Source organism: Salmo trutta, chromosome 9, assembly GCF_901001165.1.
Source record: "Salmo trutta chromosome 9, fSalTru1.1, whole genome shotgun sequence".
In the NCBI taxonomy this organism is placed as follows: domain Eukaryota; kingdom Metazoa; phylum Chordata; class Actinopteri; order Salmoniformes; family Salmonidae; genus Salmo; species Salmo trutta.
In genome coordinates, this window is record NC_042965.1 from 38012994 (window position 1) to 38033267 (window position 20274).

Below are 20274 nucleotides of genomic sequence, written 5' to 3' on the forward strand. Positions count from 1 at the left end.
CAATCTACACTAAATACTATGATGTCAAAGTGGAAGAAAAATTCCAACATTTGTAAGGAATTAACACTTCATTAATGTGGATGCTACCATGATTCGTGAGAAAGTCATACCCAAGACATGCTAACCTCTCACCATTATAATAATGAAGAATGGCGCCGAAGGAGATGGCTGCCCTTTTTACGATCCCGTAAGCAATTGTTCTACTGCGTGTGTTTTTTCGCATTATTTGTACCTTATTTTGTACATTATGTTTCTGCCACCGTGTCTTATGACCGAAAAAAAACTTATAGATATCAGGACAGCAATTACTCACCCAGTACTGCAGGAGTACTTTTTCTTCAAAGAGTCAGACGGGAAGGATTTACATCAGACGCCCGACAAGGCCCTCATCCCTGTCATTCGCAGGAGAAAGAGACGAAGGTATCAAAGACTGAGGTATCAGGGATGAAGGTCCGGATGCCTTGTAAGGATTCTATGCCGAGATGGCAATCTACTTTATCATCGGTCCTATTAGCCAATGTACAATCAATCGATAATAAAATAGATGAACTACGATCATGTATATCCTACCAACGGGACATTAAAAACTGTAATATCGTATGTTTCACCGAGTCCAGGCTGACCGACGACATGAATAACATACAGCTGGCGGGTTTTAAGCTTGTTCGGCAGGATAGAACAGCAGCTTCTGATAAGACAAGGGGTGGCGGTCTATGTATATTTGTAAACAACAGCTGGTGCACGAAATCTAAGGAAGTCTCGCGGTTTTGCTCACAGTCCACTATTTACCAAGAGAGTTTTCATCTATATTCTTCGTAGCTGTCTATTTACCACCACAAACTGATGCTGGCACTAAGACCGCACTCAATGAGCTGTATACAGCCATAAGCAAACAGGAAAATGCACATCCAGAGGCAAACCCTCCATAACCCGGATGACGCTGGGCCAATTGTGCGCTGCCCCATGGGCCTCCCGGTCGCAGCTGGCTGCGACAGAGCCTGGGCTCGAACCTAGAATCTCTGGTAGCACAGTTAGCACTGCGATGCAGTGCCTGAGACCACTGTGCCACCCGGGAGGCCTCTTAACAGCTTCTACCCCCAAGCCATAAGACTCCTGAACAGCTAATCAAAGAGCTACCCAGACCCCTCTTTTACGCTACTCTGTTTATTATCTATGCAGTCACTAACTCTACCTACATGTAGATGTTTCTGCAACTTACCTGTGCCCCCACACATTGACTCTGTACCGGTACCCCCTGTATATAGCCTCGCTATTGTTATTTTACTGCTGCTCTTCAATTATTTTGAACTTTTATTTTGTATTTTTTACTTATCTATTTTTTACTTAACACTTAAAAAAAATATATGTTTATTATTTTTTCGTTTTTATATCTATTATTTTGTCTTTTTTATTTAGATTTTTAGAATTCGATTTTTTAAATGATTTTATTTATTTAAAAAAAATCTTAAGTCTTCTTAAAGCATTTTCTTTTGAGGGCCTGTCAGTCAGCATTTCACTGTGAGGTTTACACCCGTTGGTTGAGGGCCTGTCAGTCAGCATTTCACTGGAAGGTCTATATAATAGTCCTATATAACCTAGCTCACTACAGTAAGACAGACCGTTCCTCATCATGACGTAGTCCTATATAACCTAGCTCACTACAGTAAGACAGACCGTTCCTCATCATGACGTAGTCCTATATAACCTAGCTCACTACAGTAAGACAGACCGTTCCTCATCATGACGTAGTCCTATATAACCTAGCTCACCACAGTAAGACAGACCGTTCCTCATCATGACGTAGTCCTATATAACCTAGCTCACCACAGTAAGACAGACCGTTCCTCATCATGACGTAGTCCTATATAACCTAGCTCACCACAGTAAGACAGACCGTTCCTCATCATGACGTAGTCCTATATAACCTAGCTCACTACAGTAAGACAGACCGTTCCTCATCATGACGTAGTCCTATATAACCTAGCTCACCACAGTAAGACAGACCGTTCCTCATCATGACGTAGTCCTATATAACCTAGCTCACCACAGTAAGACAGACCGTTCCTCATCATGACGTAGTCCTATATAACCTAGCTCACTACAGTAAGACAGACTGTTCCTCATCATGACGTAGTCCTATATAACCTAGCTCACCACAGTAAGACAGACCGTTCCTCATCAGACAGTCATTGTTCCATCACGTGTGCGCCAGACAGACAGACAAAGGAATATTAGAAAAGATTTGCCATTGCCTGCACTTGGCCTCTGCCAAGGCTTCCAACAACATTATCTTTCATCATGCTTTGTCCAGTTGTATTTGATTTTGTGCTATAGCCCAACTGTCGTTTTAATTGTGCATTGAGATAATGTATGGATTTTGGGAAAGACAGAGGGACAGAGAGAGATAATTATATAATGATCCTTTCACTTTATATTACTAGCATGATATTACAGAGTAGGATTAGGGCTTTTGATATTATACTGTGGTATTCAATCCCATAGAGAATCACTGCACTTCAGTAAAGCCTTACTAATCAAGACGGACAGCCTGGGTGCAGTAATAACGCTTCACCCCTCATCACCACTGTGGAGTATACGTGTACTTTACAGTATTAATAACACACGGTCATTCAGTCTCATTTGGATATGAATGGGTGATATGTGTTGATTCAATTGTAATGAACACATGAACTATAGGACATCGGAGTATGCCTGTGAGGGGGAACTAAGCAGTAGAGATGAAAGTGATTCGTGAGATGTATTCTCTCACCGCGCTGAAACATGGGTTATACACATGCGCACACGGACAGACGGGCACACATACAGTAGAATTTGGAATCAACCACCCCCTCTCCCCTCCGGCAACCCCCTCCTCCCGCTACTCCCGCTCACCCTCCAACACTAAAACCCAGCCCTCCCTCCATCCATGTGAAAACCCAGCCCTCCCTCCCTTCCTCCATCCATCCATGTGAAAACCGAGCCCTCCCTCCCTTCCTCCATCCATCCATGTGAAAACCCAGCCCTCCCTCCCTTCCTCCATCCATCCATGTGAAAACCCAGCTCTCTCCATCCATCCATGTGAAACCCAGCCCTCCCTCCCTTCCTCCATCCATCCATGTGAAAACCCAGCTCTCCATCCATCCATCCATCCATCCATCCATCCATCCATCCATCCATGTGAAAACCCAGCCCTCTCTCCATCCATCCATGTAAAAACCCAGCCCTCTCTCCATCCATCCATCCATCCATCCGAAAACCCAGCTCTCTCCATCCATCCATCCATCCATCCAACCATCCAAAAACCCAGCTCTCTGCCATCCATCCATGTGAAAACCCAGCCCTCCCTCCATCCATCCCTCCATGTGAAAACCCAGCTCTCTGCCATCCCTCCATGTGAAAACCCAGCCCTCCCTCCATCCCTCCATGTGAAAACCCAGCCCTCCCTCCATGTGAAAACCCAGCCCTCCCTCCATGTGAAAACCCAGCCCTCCCTCCATGTGAAAACCCAGCCCTCCCTCCATCTGAAAACCCAGCCCTCCCTCCATCTGAAAACCCAGCCCTCCCTCCATCTGAAAACCCAGCCCTCCCTCCCTCCATCCGAAAACCCAGCCCTCCCTCCCTCCATCCGAAAACCCAGCCCTCCCTCCCTCCCTCCATCCGAAAACCCAGCCCTCCCTCCATCTGAAAACCCAGCCCTCCCTCCCTCCCTCCATCTGAAAACCCAGCCCTCCCTCCCTCCCTCCGAAAACCCAGCCCTCCCTCCTCCCTCCATCTGAAAACCCAGCCCTCCCTCCCTCCCTCCATCTGAAAACCCAGCCCTCCCTCCCTCCCTCCATCTGAAAACCCAGCCCTCCCTCCATGTGAAAACCCAGCCCTCCCTCCATGTGAAAACCCAGCCCTCCCTCCATGTGAAAACCCAGCCCTCCCTCCATGTGAAAACCCAGCCCTCCCTCCATCCGAAAACCCAGCCCTCCCTCCCTCCATCCGAAACCCAGCCCTCCCTCCCTCCATCCGAAAACCCAGCCCTCCCTCCCTCCCTCCATCTGAAAACCCAGCCCTCCCTCCCTCCCTCCATCTGAAAACCCAGCCCTCCCTCCCTCCCTCCATCTGAAAACCCAGCCCTCCCTCCATGTGAAAACCCAGCCCTCCCTCCATGTGAAAACCCAGCCCTCCCTCCATGTGAAAACCCAGCCCTCCCTCCATGTGAAAACCCAGCCCTCCCTCCCTCCATCCGAAAACCCAGCCCTCCCTCCCTCCATCCGAAAACCCAGCCCTCCCTCCCTCCATCCGAAAACCCAGCCCTCCCTCCCTCCATCCGAAAACCCAGCCCTCCCTCCCTCCCTCCATCTGAAAACCCAGCCCTCCCTCCATCCGAAAACCCAGCCCTCCCTCCATCCGAAAACCCAGCCCTCCCTCCATCCGAAAACCCAGCCCTCCCTCCATCCGAAAACCCAGCCCTCCCTCCCTCCCTCCATCTGAAAACCCAGCCCTCCCTCCCTCCCTCCATCTGAAAACCCAGCCCTCCCTCCCTCCCTCCATCTGAAAACCCAGCCCTCCCTCCCCCTCCATCTGAAAACCCAGCCCTCCCTCCCTCCCTCCATCTGAAAACCCAGCCCTCCCTCCCTCCCTCCCTCCATCTGAAAACCCAGCCCTCCCTCCCTCCATCTGAAAACCCAGCCCTCCCTCCCTCCATCCGAAAACCCAGCCCTCCCTCCCTCCATCCGAAAACCCAGCCCTCCCTCCCTCCATCCATCTGAAAACCCAGCCCTCCCTCCCTCCATCTGAAAACCCAGCCCTCCCTCCCTCCATCTGAAAACCCAGCCCTCCCTCCCTCCATCTGAAAACCCAGCCCTCCCTCCCTCCCTCCATCTGAAAACCCAGCCCTCCCTCCCTCCATCTGAAAATCCAGTCCTCCCTCCCTCCATCTGAAAACCCAGCCCTCCCTCTCCACCCTACCAAAAAGATTGTCTGTCCCCCCCTCTGCCTTGGCTATGGGCTCCCCAACTCTCTGAGCTCTCTCTGCTGTGTGACTCAACAGCCAGCTTTGCTTCTGGCGTTCTGTGTGTATGTGCTTCTCTTCTCCCAGTGAAGAGTCTAATTCTGAGCGACTGCTTTACGAAGGCAGCAGCAGCATCTTCATGCCGGCTTGAGTATGTAGAGCAGCAAGAGAGGAGCAACCATTAGGGCTCTAACACACACACACACACACACACACACACACACACACACACCGACCATTAAGGGCTCCAACAAACACGCCGACCCTTAGGGCCTCCAACCCACCCGCCAACCATTAGGGCTCAACCCACCAACCATTAGGGCCTCCAACCCACCCGCCAACCATTAGGGCCTCAACCCACCAATAGCACTTGCCTGCTGAGAGTACTTGTGAACAGAGTGCAAACTGATTTTACATGTTGAATCGCATGAAACTGTTGGCATTCAGACGTCAACATTGAGCAGAATGCAAGATCGACTTTCGATGTCATGTGTACAACCCTTAATAAAGAGCAGACTCATTTACCACAGTCGCCTGCTTCCATGCAATATGGACAGAAGGATTTAGATAACGGAGGGAGGGAGGGGAGAGTGAAAGGACTGAATAGTACAAAAAGGAAATCAATGAATCACAATGACACCAAGATGGTGTCTGTATCATGTACAGTTCAGATCATAGGGTCTTACAGTATAATGACACCAAGATGTCTGTATCATGTACAGTTCACAGATTGTCAGGAAGCAGGTACAGGTCTAAAAGGGCCACTTTCATCATGATTTTCAAATGAAGCTTTGATGTGAGAATTGCCAGAACAATCTGGGACACCAAAACCATTTTGGGGTAATGCCGAAGTGGAATCGCCCCTGTACAGTAGCTGTCTGCTAGCGCCGAACGACCACATGCATCATTACCTTAGTGTGTGAGGGAGTTGTACTGTTCTCTAGGCCCAGAGCGGGTCTATAGTCCACTCTGCTGCTTCATGGCTGGGACAGATGGAGAAAAACCTGAGGAAACAGAGTAGAGGAAAGAGCATACTTACATAAATAAATAAAATACAGAAAACTTCATGACATAACTGATCAAAACTGGTTGAAATTACGTAATTCACTTCAACAGAGTTTGTACTTAAACAAATATGTACATATCAGAAGTGCACTGTAATAATTCATAACCCTTACAGGTTGTTCGAGCACACTGTTAGTGGCTAGTACAGTCTAGGCCTATCATACCCTGAGTTGGTTAGGTGGTAGAGCATCCCCATCCACGAAGATACAACAGAGCTCTGGTCTGGCAGCAGCTAGCTAGTTACAGCACTGTCACATCTACAAGAGCTCTGGTCTGGCAGCAGCTAGCTAGCTACAGTTCTATCACATCTACAAGAGCTCTGGTCTGGCAGCAGCTAGCTAGTTACAGCACTGTCACATCTACAAGAGCTCTGGTCTGGCAGCAGCTAGCTAGCTACAGTACTGTCACATCTACAAGAGCTCTGGTCTGGCAGCAGCTAGCTAGTTACAGCACTGTCACATCTACAAGAGCTCTGGTCTGGCAGCAGCTAGCTAGCTACAGTACTGTCGCATCTAAACTCAGCAAAAAAATAAATGTCCTCTCACTGTCAACTGCATTTATTTTTAGCAAACTTAACATGTGTCAATATTTGTATGAACATAACAATATTCAACAACTGAGACATAAACTGAACAAGTTCCACAGACATGTGACTAACAGAAATTGAATAATGTCTCCCTGAACAAAAGGGGGTCAAAATCAAAAGTAATAGTCAGTATCTGGTGTGGCCACCAGCTGCATTAAGTACTGCAGTGCATCTCCTCCTCATGGACTGCACCAGATTTGCCAGTTCTTGCTGTGAGATGTTACCCCACTCTTCCACCAAGGCACCTGCAAGTTCCTGGACATTTCTGGTGGGAATGGCCCTAGCCCTCACCCTCCGATCCAACAGGTCCCAGATGTGCTCAATGGGATTGAGATCCGGGCTCTTCGCTGGCCATGGCAGAACACTGACATTCCTGTCTTTCAGGAAATCACAAACAGAACGAGCAGTACGGCTGGTGGCATTGTCATGCTGGAGGGTCATGTCAGGATGAGCCTGCAGGAAGGGTACCACATGAGGGAGGAGGATGTCTTCCATGTAATGCACAGCGTTGAGATTGCCTGCAATGACAACAAGCTCAGTCCGATGATGCTGTGACACACCGCCCCAGACCATGACGGACCCTCCACCTCCAAATCAATCCCGCACAAGAGTACAGGCCTCGGTGTAACGCTCATTCCTTATAAGATAAATGTGAATCCAACCATCACCCCCGGTGAGACAAAACCACGACTCGTCAGTGAAGAGCACTTTTTGCCAGTCCTGTCTGGTCCAGCGACGGTGGGTTTGTGCCCATAGGCGACGTTGTTGCCGGTGATGTCTAGTGAGGACCTGCCTTACAACAGGCCTACAAGTCCTCAGTCCAGCCTCTCTCAGCCTATTGTGGACAGTCTGAGCACTGATGGAGGGATTGTGCGTTCCTGGTGTAACTCAGGCAGTTGTTGTTGCCATCCTGTACCTGTACCGCAGGTGTGATGTTCGGATGTACCGATCCTGTGCAGGTGTTGATACACGTGGTCTGCCACTGCCAGGATGATCAGCTGTCCGTCCTGTCTCCCTGTAGCGCTGTCTTAGGCATCTCACAGTACTGACATTGCAATTTATTGCCCTGGCCACATCTGAAGTCCTCATGCCTCCTTGCAGCATGCCTAAGGAACGTTCACGCAGATGAGCAGGGACCCTGGGCATCTTTCTTTTGGTGTTTTTCAGAGTCAGTAGAAAGGCCTCTTTAGTGTCCTACATTTTTCAAAAGGGACGTTTATTTTTTTTGCTGAGTTTACAAGAGATCTGGTCTGGCAGCAGCTAGCTGGCTACAGCATTGTCACATCTACAAGAGCTCTGGTCTGGTAGCAGCTAGCTAGTTACAGTACTGTCACATCTACAAGAGCTCTGGTCTGGCAGCAGCTAGCTAGCTAGCTACAGCACTGTCACATCTACAAGAGCTCTGGTCTGGCAGCAGCTAGCTAGCTACAGTACTGTCACATCTACAAGAGCTCTGGTCTGGTAGCAGCTAGCTAGCTAGCTACAGCACCGTCACATCTACAAGAGCTCTGGTCTGGTAGCAGCTAGCTAGCTAGCTACAGCACTGTCACATCTACAAGAGCTCTGGTTTGGTAGCAGCTAGCTAGTTACAGTACTGTCACATCTACAAGAGCTCTGGTCTGGCAGCAGCTAGCTAGTTACAGTCCTGTCACATCTACAAGAGCTCTGGTCTGGTAGCCGCTAGCTAGCTACAGTACTGTCACATCAACAAGAATAACATCCTGTTTACAGTAAGGCACTAGAGTTAAACTGCTAAAAATGTGGCAAAAAATGTAACTTCAGGTCCTGAATAGAAAGCATTACGTTTGGGGCAAACCTAAGTCCAACAACACATCATTGAGTACCACTCCTCATATTTTCAAGCATTGTGGGGTACGCATCACGTCATGGGTACGCATCACGTCATGGGTACGCATCACGTCATGGGTACGCATCACGTCATGGGTACGCTTGTTATCAGCAAGGACTAGTGAACTCTGGCACCTAGCTCCAGTCTGGCCATGCTGTCAGTGGCAAGACAACAAAATAACATGTTGTGAAGTGAACATCCATCCAACCAGACAACAGCCAAAAGAAAAGAGAGAGACTCACATTATTCATCCAACGACCCCTAAGCTCTTCCAAGATAACTACTTCCTCTTTCTCCAAATTATTTCCTCCTCTCCTCTAGATAACACAGGCCTCAAATCTCTCTCTCTCTCCTCTAGATACCACAGGCCTCAAATCTCTCTCTCCCTCTCTCTCTCTCTAGATACCACAGGCCTCAGATCTCTCTCCTCTAGATACCACTGGCCTCCGATCAGGGATAACAAGCCACCTATTGAATAATAAAGGAGGAAAAGAGGACCTATATGTATTGTGCTTCTTGTGAGTGTCGCTACGTGATTTATAACTGAAACAGGAGGCAGGAGCCGTGGGAAAGTTAGCTCTCAAGTCCTCCTTGCCTTCCCTCCTTCAGGAAGAGAGGGAGTGTAAGAGAGGCAGGCAGAGAGAGAGAGGAGAGAGCGGCAGGCAGAGCGAGCGGCAAGGCAGAGCGAGCGGCAAGGCAGAGCGAGCGGCAAGGCAGAGCGAGCGGCAAGGCAGAGCGAGCGGCAAGGCAGAGCGAGCGGCAAGGCAGAGCGAGCGGCAAGGCAGAGAGAGCGGCAAGGCAGAGAGAGAGAGGAGAAGAGATTGGCCACAGGATGAGAGAGAAAATGAGGGGGAGAAAGGGGGTCCTATATTTGATGTGTGATGTGACTAACAGTGCTAGGTCAGAGAACGCCCCGCTGCCAAGGGCAGGAGACGGCCTTCAGACACTGTTATTGCTGTGTGGCTGTGTGTTAGACTGTGTGTGTGTGAGAGCGAGAGTGATTGCGTGAGTGATCTATGTGCAGGACAAACTGTGAGTACGTGTGCAGACGTCCTTCAGACACTTATTGATGTGTGTGTACCCATGACAGTGTCTCAACATATTTTGCCATGGCTTATGCTATCTGAGTGACTGAAAAGGGAGGATAGAGAGAGAGAGTGTGAGTGAGTGAGTGAGTGAGAGTGAGTGAGAAAGAGAGAGAAAGGGGGAGAGAAAGGGAGAGAGAAAGAAAGGGAGATGAAAGGGAGAGAGGGAGGAGCAAATTAGAATGCTATTTGGCCCTAAACAGAGAGTACACAGTGGCACAATACCTGACCACTGTAACTGACCCAAACTTAAGGAAAGCTTTGACTTTGTACAGACTCAGTGAGCATAGCCTTGCTATTGAGAAAGGCCGTTGTAGGCAGACCTGGCTCTCAAGAGAAGACAGGCTCTGTGCACACTGCCCACAAAATGTGGAAACTGAGCTGCACTTCCTAACCTCCTGCCAAATGTATGACCATAGAGACACACATTTCCCTCAGATTACACAGATCCAAAAAGAATTGGGTGAAATACCACAGTTTGCCATCACTGCAGCAAGATTTGTGACCTGTTGCCACAAGAAAAGGTCAACCAGTGAAGAACAAACACCATTTTAAATACAACCCATATTTACAGTGAGGGAAAAAAAGTATTTGATCCCCTGCTGATTTTGTACATTTGCCCACTGACAAAGAAATGATCAGTCTATAATTTTAATGGTAGGTTTATTTGAACAGTGAGAGACAGAGTAACAACAAAAGAATCCAGAAAAACACATGTAAAAAATGTTATAAAATGATTTGCATTTTAATGAGGGAAATAAGTATTTGACCCCTCTGCAAAACATGACTTAGTACTTGGTGGCAAAACCCTTGTTGGCAATCAGAGGTCAGGCGTTTCTTGTAGTTGGCCACCAGGTTTGCACACATCTCAGGAGGGATTTTGTCCGTCTCCTCTTTGCAGATCTTCTCCAAGTCATTAAGATTGAGGCTGACGTTTGGCACCTCGAACCTTCAGCTCCCTCCACAGATTTTCTATGGGATTAAGGTCTGGAGACTGGCTAGGCCACTCCAGGACCTTAAGTGCTTCTTCTTGAGCCACTCCTTTGTTGCCTTGGCCATGTGTTTTGGGTCCTTGTCATGCTGGAATACCCATCCACGACCCATTTTCAATGCCCTGGCTGAGGGAAGGAGGTTCTCACCCAAGATTTGACGGTACATGGCCCCATCCATCGTCCCTTTGATGCGGTGAAGTTGTCCTATCCCCTTAGCAGAACCCCCCCCCCCCAAAGCATAATGTTTCCACCTCCATGTTTGACGGTGGGGATGGTCTTCTTGGGGTCATAGGCAGCATTCCTCCTCCTCCAAACACAGCGAGTTGAGTTGATGCCAAAGAGCTCCATTTTGGTTTCATCTGACCACAACACTTTCACCAGTTGTCATCTGAATCATTCAGATGTTCATTGGCAAACTTCAGACGGGCATGTATATGTATTCTTGAGCAGGGGGACCTTGCGGGCGCTGCAGGATTTCAGTCCTTCACGGTGTAGTGTGTTACCAATTGTTTTCTTGGTGACTATGGTCCCAGCTGCCTTGAGATCATTGACAAGATCCTCCCGTGTAGTTCTGGGCTGATTCCTCACCGTTCTCATGATCATTGCAACTCCACGAGGTGAGATCTTGCATGGAGCCCCAGGCCGAGGGAGATTGACAGTTCTTTTGTGTTTCTTCCATTTGCAAATAATCGCACCAACTGTTGTCACCTTCTCACCAAGCTGCTTGGCGATGGTCTTGTAGCCCATTCCAGCCTTGTGTAGGTCTACAATCTTTTCCCTGACATCCTTGGAGAGCTCTTTGGTCTTGGCCATGGTGGAGAGTTTGGAATCTGATTGATTGCTTCTGTGGACACGTGTCTTTTATACAGGTAACAAGCTGAGATTAGGAGCACTCCCTTTAAGAGTGTGCTCCTAATCTCAGCTCGTTACCTGTATAAATGACCCCAGGGAGCCAGAAATCTTTCTGATTGAGAGGGGGTCAAATACTTATTAAAATGCAAATCAATTTATAACATTTTTGACATGCGTTTTTCAGGATTTTTTTGTTTGTTATTCTGTCTCTCACTGTTCAATAAACCTACCATTAAAATTATAGACAGATCAATTTTTTTTGTCAGTGGGCAAACGTACAAAATCAGCAGGGGATCAAATACTTTTCCCCCCACTGTATGTTTATTTATTTTCCCTTTTGTACTTTAACCATTTCTACATCGTTACAACACTGTGTATATACATAATGACATTTGTAATGTCTTTATTCTTTTGGAACTTCTGTGAGTGGAATGTTTACTGTTCATTTTTATTGTTTATTTCAGTTTTGTATATCATCTACCTCACTTGCTTTGGCAATGTTAACACATGTTTCCCATGCCAATAAAGCCTCTTGAATTGAGAAAGGATAGAGGGGGAGGAGAGGAGAGACAGGAGGGGAGTAGGGGAGGAGAGAGGGGGAGCAGGGGAGGATAGAGGAGGGGAGGAGAGGAGTAGGGGAGGAGAGGAGAAGAGGAGGATAGAGAGGGGAGTAGGGGAGAGAGGAGAGACAGGAGGGGAGTAGGGGAGGGAGGAGAGACAGGAGGGGAGTAGGGGAGGAGAGAGTCTGGCTGACATGAATTCTTTTTCTTTTTTTTAGGGGCTAATATTAAGCCGATTTTGGCTGCTGCTCAGCTGGTGGGCTCCCCCGGTCTGGGGGAAATTAATTGGACTAGAATCTAACCGTATTAATGTCACAGAACTAGCTGCAGCTCTAAAGAGGAGTGCCATTTGTAGAGAGAGACATAGGTTGTGTGTGTCTCTGTGCATATGTGTATGCGCGCATGTACGTCAGTGTCTTAAATCTAGCATTGGGTTTAAGTAGGGCCACAGACACGCAGAGATCCACAGACACGCAGAGATCCACAGACACGCAGAGATCCACAGACACGCAGAGATCCACAGACACGCAAAAATAAAATGGACTGATTCAATATGTTGCCGACTAACAAAGATGATACAAACTTGTACCAGATGTCTACAGCCGGTTACAGTAAGTACAACCAAGACATGAACTCACACCCACAACCCTCAACTCAACATAATGTCCTGTTTTGGTGGCAGCGCCACATGCTGTTGGTGGGATTTTATAGACGTGACTTATCTCAGATGGGGTGACTGATAACAGGGTGCGCAGACACTGACACACACAGACTTCTGCTACACAACAGGATTTATAGCTTTCAAAGCAGTCTGAGGAGCTACCATATTCAGAGCTTAGTGACGCAAATTAATAGGACGGCTCTATAGAAGACTCACTATGAATCATGGGAGTGAGGCTACAGAGATCAGCCTTTAGGTACCAGTAGTCTTTGGATCTGGGGCCTTATTCAGGAACAGTCTCAGAATAGAAGAGGAGTTTCCAGGAAGAGTTTGCACTTTTAGATCATGATAAATAATAACATGGACAGGGAGAAGCTGATCCTAGATCAGCACTGCTGCTCGGACACACCATTTAGGCATACAGGCTCTGGCCCACTACTAAAGCAATAAGGCACGAGGTGGTGTGGTATATGGCAAATGGCTGTTCTAATGGATACCAGTCCTTAGCTGTGGTATACTGGCCATATCCCACAAAACCCAGAGGTGCTTTATTGCTATTATAAACTGGTTATCAACTTATTTAGAGTGATAAAAATAAACGTTTTGTTATACCGATGGTATACGGGCTGATTTACAACTGCTGTCAGCCAATCAGCATTCAGGGCTGGAACCAGCCAGTTTACACGAACCGGTAAAGCACATGGCCCACCGCTACAGTTCACTCCAGGTCTTTTCCCTTTATAGTTATATGCCTATACTCAGAGTGACAGCTTGGCTGGGGACAGCTTGGCTGGGGAGGACTATAGCTCCTCATAGCAGCTACTGAATGTTGTTTAATAGAATCACCGATGGAGTACTTCGTTCAGTACTTTACATCTCCAATCAATCTTAATCGCATCTTACTCTCGTTCAGAAGATTAGAAGAACATGGATGCTGTTGGAGCTAGTGTTACATCATAACATGATGGAGCTAGTGGTACATCATAACAGACGATGGAGCTAGTGGTACATCATAACATGGAGCTAGTGTTACATCATAACAGATGATGGAGCTAGTGTTACATCATAACATGATGGAGCTAGTGTTACATCATAACATGATGGAGCTAGTGTTACAGCATAACATGATGGAGCTAGTGTTACAGCATAACATGATGGAGCTAGTGTTACATCATAACATGATGGCGCTAGTGTTACATCATAACATGATGGCGCTAGTGTTACATCATAACATGATGGCGCTAGTGTTACATCATAACATGATGGAGCTAGTGTTACATCATAACATGATGGAGCTAGTGTTACATCATAACATATGGAGCTAGTGGTACATCATAACAGATGGAGCTAGTAGTACATCATAACAGATGGAGCTAGTGGTACATCATAACAGATGATGGAGCTAGTGGTACATCATAACAGATGATGGAGCTAGTCTTACATCATAACAGATGATGGAGCTAGTAGTACATCATAACATGATGATGGCGCTAGTGGTACATCATAACAGATGATGGAGCTAGTGTTACATCATAACAGATGATGGAGCTAGTGTTACATCATAACAGATGATGGAGCTAGTGTTACATAACAACATGATGGAGCTAGTGGTACATCATAACAGATGATGGAGCTAGTGGTACATCATAACAGATGATGGAGCTAGTGGTACATCATAACAGATGATGGAGCTAGTGGTACATCATAACAGATGATGGAGCTAGTAGTACATCATAACAGATGATGGAGCTAGTAGTACATCATAACAGATGATGGAGCTAGTGGTACATCATAACAGATGATGGAGCTAGTGTTACATCATAACAGATGATGGAGCTAGTAGTACATCATAACAGACGATGGAGCTAGTAGTACATCATAACAGACGATGGAGCTAGTAGTACATAATAACATGATGGAGCTAGTGGTACAGCATAACAGACGGAGCTAGTGGTACATCATAACGGACGATGGAGCTAGTGATACAGCATAACGGATGATGGATGTAGGGTCACCTGGTACAACACCGGTAGTGGGCTGTAGGGTCACCTGGTTCAACACCGGTAGTGGGCTGTAGGGTCACCTGGTTCAACACCGGTAGTGGGCTGTAGGGTCACCTGGTTCAACACCGGTAGTGGGCTGTAGGGTCACCTGGTTCAACACCGGTAGTGGGCTGTAGGGTCACCTGGTTCAACACCGGTAGTGGGCTGTAGGGTCACCTGGTTCAACACTGGTAGTGGGCTGTAGGGTCACCTGGTTGAAGATCTACTATGGCTTCCTCCATGTTGTGCTCTGTTACAGTTCTATTCATCTACTGATTGATTATCTTTGCTACTTTACATGTACTCTGTACTGTTGATGAAGTTCAGGAAGTAAGCATTTCATTGTAGTGTTTACCCCAGCTGTCTCCCGTGCATGTGACAAATGACCTTAGATGTTGTAGTTCATCAACGGCCTACACGACCACACACTTCCGAAAATCTACAACAACCTCTGACATCACACACCATGCCATGGGATGGTGAGCATTTTTCTGCAAGAAAACTCAATCAATCTGTGTTTTTTTGGAGCTGTGTACTTCAACAACATGACTTAGTCATTTTCCCCAGGAGGGCGAGGGGGAAAGTCTACATCAACCTCAGGGCTAGAGCTAACCTAGATTTTCACTTTCCAACTTGAATATATAAAATACATTTTACATAAGGTCCCTTTGTGTGTGCGTGTGTGTGTAAGGGGGGGGGGGGCGGGGTTTGTGTGTGCGTGTGTGTGTATAGAACCGGAGGCTGTATGGTTTCTGTGCTCCTGCCCGCTCCCTCACCCTGCTCCTGTAATTATAGTGTAACAGTCAGATGCAGGGCGAGGGGAGCACATCTCGCTACTAAAGTCTCACACAGTCACACTAGGGCTGGGCGATATGGTCAAAATATCATATCACAGTACTTCAAAAAATAAATACATTGGACAGCATGGCAGTTTTATGTTTTTTTAATAAAAAGCTCTAAAATGTTCTTTAATAATGACTTTGATGCAGGGAAACTCAAATCTGTTTTACCTAATATCTACCAGCATGTTAAATGTGCAGGGGGAAAAAAAAAAACTCTAGACCGTCTCTACTCCACACACAGAGACACGTACAAAGCTCTTCCTCACCCTCCATTTGGCAAATCTGACCATAATTCTACCCTCCTGATTCCTGCTTACAAGCAAAAACTAAAGCAGGAAGCACCAGTGACTGTCAATAAGAAAGTGGTCAGATGAAGCAGGTGCTAAGATACAGGACTGTTTTGCAAGCACAGACTGGAATATGTTCCGGGATTCATCCAATGGCATTGAGGAGTATACCACCTCAGTCACCAGCTTCATCAACAAGTGCATCAACAACGTCATCCCCAACAGTGACCGTACGTACATATCCCAACCAGAAGCCATGGATTACAGGCAACATCCGCACCGTGCTAAAGGCTAGAGCTGCCACTTTCAAGGAGCAGGGACAGAATCACGAAACGTTTTTATGAAGAAATTTCTTAACTGCCATTTTTTCCTTAACTATAGACTTAAGAAAGTTTAGCAAAGTTGCAGACTCGGCCACTCCCGCACATGCTTTCTTTTTGGTCTCTGCAGTGACCCCACAGTTATCAAGTCTCCCCAACAGCAACCTTTTCCTGGCTGCCATTTCCTCCATCATCACTTCAATCTCTTTTCTTGGTTATCCAATTTTGATATAGCTAGTCTGATGGCTATGTGAGAAAAATAACAAAATCCGATCATCCCTGTCGCATAGGCTTATTTATTGGTTTCAAGCACGTCACTAATGTCATTGCACATAAGATATTTACAAAGTTCTTTAGAACATTGAGGAATTGCATTTACAAACTTTTTTCCTTAAGAAACTGCTTACGTTTTTCGGTAAGTAAAGTTTTGTGAATCCGGCCCCAGGACACTAATCCGGGTGCTTATAAGGAATCCAGCTATGTCCTCAGATGAACCATCAAACAGACAAAGCATCAATACAGGACTAAGATTGAATTCTACCACACCAGCTCTAACGCTTGTCAGATGTGGCTAACTATTAAGGACAAAAGGGAAACCCAGTCGCGAGCTGCCCAGTGAGGCAAGCCTACCAGACGGGTTAAATGCCTTTTATGCTCGCGTCGAGGCAAGCAACCCTGAAGCATGCATGAGAGCACCAGCTGTTCCGAACGACTGTGTGATCACACTCCCCGTAGCCGATGTGACTAAAACCTTTAAACAGGTCAACATGCACAAGGCCGCAGGGCCAGACGGATTACCAGGACGTGTACTCCGAGCATGCACGGACAAACTGGCAAGTGTCTTCACTGACATTTACAACCTGTCCCTGAGCGAGTCTGTAATACCTACATGTTTCAAGCAGACCACCATATTCCCTGTGCCCAAGAAAGCGAAGGTAACCTGCCAAAATGACTACCGACCCGTAGCACTCACGTCTGTAGCCATGAAGTGCTTTGAAAGGCTGGTCGTGGCTCAGAACACCATCATCCCAGAAACCCTAGACCCACTCCAAATAGCCCCAACAGAATACCGCCCCAACAGATCCACAGATGACGCAATCCGCACTGCCCTTTCCCACCTGGACCAAAGGAACACCTATGTGAGAATGCTGTTCATTGATTACAGCTCAGTGTTCAACACCATAGTGCCCACAAAGCTCATCACTAAGCTAAGGACCCTGGGACTAAACACCTCCCTCTGCAACTGGATCCTAGACTTCCTGATGGGCCGCCCCCAGGTGGCGAGGGTAGGTAGCAACATCTGCCATGCTGATCCTCAACACTGGGGCTCCTCAGGGGCGCGTGCTCAGTACCCTCCTGTATTCCCTGCTCACCCACAACTGCATGGCCAGGCACGACTCCGAAACCATCATTAAGTTTGCTGACGACACAACGGTGGTAGGCCTGATCACAGACAACGATGAGACAGCCTATAGAAAGGAGGTCAGAGACCTGGCAGTGTGGTGCCAGGACAACAACCTCTCCCTCAACGTGAGCAACACAAAGGAGATGATCGTGGACTACAGGAAAAGGATGGCCAAACGCACCCCATTCACATCGAAGGGAGTGTAGCAGAGCGGGTCGAGAGTTTCAAGTTCCTTGGTGTCCACATCAACAAACTATCATGGTCAAACACACCAAGACAGTTGTGAAGAGGGCACAACAACACTTTTCCCCCTCAGGAGACTGAAAAGATTTGGCATGGGTCCCCAGACCCTCAAAAGTTATACAGCTGCACCATTGAGAGTATCCTGACCGGTTGCATCACCGCCTGGTATGGCAACTGCTCGGCATCTGACCGTAAGGCGCTACAGAGAGTAGTGCGTACAGCCCAGGACATCACTGGGGCCAAGCCTGCTGCCATCCAGGACCTATATGCTAGGCGGTGTCTGAGGAAGGCCCCAAAAAATGGTTATTAAGGCTCCAGTCACCAAAGTCGGACTGTTCTCTCTGCTACCGCACAGAAAATGGCCACCCGGACTATTGGAATTGACACACCTCACAGTTTTTAAACTGCTGCTACTCGCTGTGTGTAGTCACTTTACCCTTACCTACATATTTCCTCGACTAACCTGTACCCCCTGTATAAAGCCTCCACATTTACTCGGAACCCCCTGTATGTAGCCTCCACATTGACTCTGTACCGGTACCCCCTGTATAAAGCCTCCACATTGACTTTGTACCGGAATGCCATTCCAAGATGGCGTAGCAGTTCAGACGTCCTGTCGTGTCTCATGTATATATATATTTACATATTTTTTTTTCTTCACTTATCTTTTTACATTTGTTTATTCAAATACTCAACCTCAAAGCACTCTCCTGCAACCCGCCTCACCAATTTAAAAAATAAAAAATAAAAATAAAAAAATAAGTTATTTACCTCATCTGAATTCCACAACAGAAGCTAGCCAGAGGTTAGCCATTTTCACTGGCTAACGTTGAAGTTCAGCTAGCCACGGTTAGCCGTCCTCAGCTGTCCATTAGCTCGAAAAGCTATCGCCAGTTTTTGTACAGCGCGACTCAGACCAGAGCATATCGGACCTATTCTCTCTCCTTTCCCCGATTTCTACCGCAGGCTCTGGACATTTACACCTGGATCTTGCAGCTAACTAGCTGCTACCTGAGTGACTATTGGCAACGTCGGTAACGGAATTAACACACATTATTGCGGAGCTGGCCAGCTAGCCAGCTGAGGAGTTCCGTCAGCCACTCGTGGGCTGTTCCTGAGCTAGCCAGCTGAAGTGTCTCCTGGGCTACAACTCACCTATCCTGACCCGTTTTACTGCCGATGCGGAGCCCCATCGGGTCTTCACGACTGGACCACCGACGTTATCTGCCCGAGGGAGTTATCCAACTGGCCCCTCCGTCGCGACGTAACCTGATCGCCCATCTGCGGCCGGCTAATCGTTAGCTGTCTTTTCGGCTGCGATCTGAATAGGTCTATCGGACACTTTTCTTGGGCCACTATAACTAACTATTTTGCCAACTTGGACAGGTCCCCCCTTCCACACGGAACCCCACTAACCCACAGACGGAAACGCACGAGGTGGCTAAAAACAGACCTCCCTCCCATCTTCCACCAGCTTGCTACCTATGGCCCGGCTAGCTGTCTGAATCTCACTGGACCCTCTGATCACTCGGCTAAGCATGCCTCTCCTTAATGTCAATATGCCTTGTCCATTGCTGTTCTGGTTAGTGTTTATTGGCTTATTTCACTGTAGAGCCTCTAGCCCTGCTCATTACACCTTATCCAACCTCTCAGTTCCTCCACCCACACATGCTATGACATCTTCTGGTTTCAATGATGTTTCTAGAGACAATATCTCTCTCATAATCACTATATGCCTAGGTTTACCTCCTCTGTTCTCACATCCCACCATACCTTTGTCTGTACATTATACCTTGAAGCTATTTTATCGCCCCCAGAAACCTGCTCCTTTTTCTCTCTATTCTGGACGTCACAGACGTCCAATTCTTATAGCTTTTAGCCGTACCCTCATACTTATTCTTCTCTGCTCCTCTGGGGATGTAGAGGTGAGTCCAGGCCCTGCAATGCCTGGCTCCACTCCTACTCCCCAGGCGCTCTCTTTTGATGACTTCTGTAACCGTAATAGCCTTGGTTTCATGCATGTTAACATTAGAAGCCTCCTCCCTAAGTTTGTTTTATTCACTGCTTTAGCACACTCTGCCAACCCGGATGTCCTAGCTGTGTCTGAATCTTGGCTTAGGAAGTCCACCAAAAACTGTGAAATCATCATCCCTAACTACAACGTTTTCAGACAAGATAGAACGACCAAAGGGGGCGGTGTTGCAATCTACTGCAGAGATAGCCTGCAGAGTTCTGTCCTGCTATCCAGGTCTGTACCCAAACAATTTGAACTTCTACTTCTAAAAATCCATCTCTCCAAAAACAAGTCTCTCACCGTTGCCGCCTGCTATAGACCCCCCTCGGCCCCTAGCTGTGCTCTGGACACCATATGTGAACTGATTGCCCCCCATCTATCTTCAGAGCTCGTGCTACTAGGCGACCTAAACTGGGACATGCTTAACACCCCAGCCATTCTACAATCCAAGCTTGATGCCCTCAATCTCACA

General features: G+C 47.4%; 1 protein-coding gene across 1 annotated transcript in view; it reads right to left on the minus strand.

The window, feature by feature from the left end:
• LOC115200508 (serine/threonine-protein kinase TAO3-like) overlaps positions 1-20274 on the minus strand; it is a 141169-nt gene that overhangs the window by 78023 nt on the left and 42872 nt on the right. The window contains 1 exon segment of the mRNA XM_029763631.1: positions 5911-6003. The gene's annotated coding sequence lies outside the window, so the exon portion shown is untranslated.